Raw genomic sequence first — 2,500 nt, forward strand, 5'->3', positions numbered from 1 at the left:
TCTCTCTCTCTCTCTCTCCATCTCACTCCCTCTCCATATCCCTCTCTCTCTCTCTCTCCATCTCACTCCCTCTCCATATCTCTCTCTCTCTCCATCTCACTCCCTCTCCATATCTCTCTCTCTCTCTCTCCATCTCACTCCCTCTCCATATCCCTCTCTCTCTCTCTCTCCATCTCACTCCCTCTCCATATCTCTCTCTCTCTCCATCTCACTCCCTCTCCATATCTCTCTCTCTCTCCATCTCACTCCCTCTCCATATCTCTGGCTCTCTCTCCCCTCGGGCTGGGAACGAAGGGTTTTGCATATGCCACTGAAGCCGTGCCTCTGGCTGGGGGTTGGTCCTTGAGCGGCGAAGGCGTGGGGAGAGAGTTTTGTGGAGCACAGGTTAGTTGGTATTCCACACGACGACAGATCCTTGACACAGTCAGAGGCTAGGAGGAAGAGAAAAGAGAGCTGCTTGGTGGATGGAGAGAGGAAGAGAGAAAGAAAGATAGAGAGAGAGAGAGAGAGGACACAGGATGAATGAATCATGGAGGGAAAGAGTCAGGGGAGAGAGGTGAGGTTGGGGAATGAAAGATATAGAGAGAAATGAAGAGAGCGAGAAAGAGAGAGAGAGAGAGAGAGAGAGAGAGAGAGAGAGCAAACCTCCACAGACCATGAAGGTGAGAGTATGCCGTGACTGAAAAGACTCGTTTCAATTCCACACTTAACCTTTGGCGACCTTGACTCTCTCTTCATAATGATTGGTCACTTGTCTCCCTGACAACCCATGGCTGCCTGGCCTTGTCTCTGCATCCTTGACCATTTTTTTTATTTTTATATTCCCGTTTCCAATTCGCTGTGGGTTGTAACCGACATCCAGGGTGGCATTTGGATAGATCAAGAGGCTTTTCACCAGCTGACCCACATCCAGGGCAGAAGAATATGTCCTCAAGGAAGGTAGATAATTCATTCCCATCATCACCAAACCTCCAACAGCAGGATACAGTGAAACAACTTGTAATTTGCCATCAAATGATTGGGTGCTGGACACAGACAAACACAGCCTGTCACAATTGAGCTCCGCCAAAAGCACGAGCGCCTCGCCAGTCTATTGTGATCCAGTCAAAGCATGAGGGATGGTACACACAGCTCTCTGATACTCAATGACTGTCAAGTTGATTGTGATATTGACAAATAATTTATCCACCAACATCTCTCTTTTTTTTGGCCTGTCCCTTTTTTTGTGTGTGTGGGGGGGGGGGGGGGGGGGTTTGGAGACGACTTTTTAAAGTGTGGGGTAAAGGTTCTCATATTTGTGCTTTCTGTCTCCTGAAAACAAGGATGGCAACCAAAAAGTGTAATGTTGGGCATGTTTTAATGGTTTATTGATGGCACAGTGTGAGCTACTGGTTTAATAAAGGAGTGCTTTTGTCTCTCTCTCTCTCTCTCTCTCACTCCACTCTCCTTCTCTCCATCGTTGTTGTTTTCTTCCTCTCTTTGTGTGTTTCCACCTGAAACCCTCTTATGTCTCTATTATACTGGCTGCCTTGGGCATGGTGCTCCACATTGCCTGCAGATTGCTTGTTTGTTGCATCAACAACTTCCGCCTGTCACATCATCAGCCCGACATGAAACAGCTGCCTCTCTTACTACTGAAATAAAACAAAGGAAGAGAGAGAGACAGATACAGAGAAAGGCAGTGAGAGACAGAGAGAGAGACAGAGAGAGAGAGAGAGAGAGGGAGATAATGAGAGGCAGTGAGAGAAAGAGGAAGAGAGAGCGACAGAGAGGGGGGGGGGGGTAATGAGAAAGGCAGTGAGAAACAGCAGAAGAGTGAGAGGAGAAAGAAACAGAGAGAGAGTGGGAGAAAGACAAAGAGAAAGAGAGAGCAGCAGAGATAAGAAAGAGATATGACTATAGGCAGTGATCCCAATCTAATCCTGTTTGTCTTACAGGCCCCTCTATTCCCTAAACCTTGACATCAAATTCAATAAGGGTGTATCAGGCCGGCGAGCTGCAGACCTCATTGGCTTGCGCGCGTGCAGCTTGGTTGTGCCTGCGGGTCAATACTTCACACTGGAGTTTTTAGAGGTCACTGCTACATGGCCGGCTCCAGAGGTCGGGCGCATTAACACGCCTAACTTGGCCACAAGTTTTGTTTTCTGCATTGAGTGGAAGTGGATCACGAGATCATTGGAGCGTAAGAAGGTACATTTTGTTTTAAATGGACTGGCAAAAAAATTGTCCCATGGAACTAAACGTGACTAGTTTTTTCCTGATGAGAAGATACAGTCTTAGAACAACTGTTTAGCAATTGTAGTAATGGTTGCCACGAGTGCCAAGAGATATAAGGCTGTTTTTCACCTAAATCCTGCCCACAACTTGACAAAAGTATCATTTGCCTTTGCTATTTGCACCACTGCTTTGAAAACCGCTTTCACCAACCATGACAATGTTTGAAGTGAGAGTTCCGAATGCAATCCATACAACAATCGTTCCCATGGAGACCAAATTCTGA

The 2,500-nt window shown here is 46.8% G+C and overlaps 1 long non-coding RNA gene across 1 annotated transcript in view; it reads right to left on the minus strand.

The window, feature by feature from the left end:
• Window positions 1-1,570: 1,570 nt before the first annotated feature.
• Window positions 1,571-2,500, minus strand: part of LOC116225012 — a 1,943-nt gene continuing 1,013 nt past the window's right edge. The window contains exon 2 of the long non-coding RNA XR_004165866.2: window positions 1,571-1,634. This is a non-coding gene — a long non-coding RNA (uncharacterized LOC116225012). The remainder of the gene's footprint in view (window positions 1,635-2,500) is intronic.

The sequence above is a fragment of the Clupea harengus genome, chromosome 19 (genome assembly GCF_900700415.2).
Source record: "Clupea harengus chromosome 19, Ch_v2.0.2, whole genome shotgun sequence".
NCBI classification, from domain to species: Eukaryota; Metazoa; Chordata; class Actinopteri; order Clupeiformes; family Clupeidae; genus Clupea; species Clupea harengus.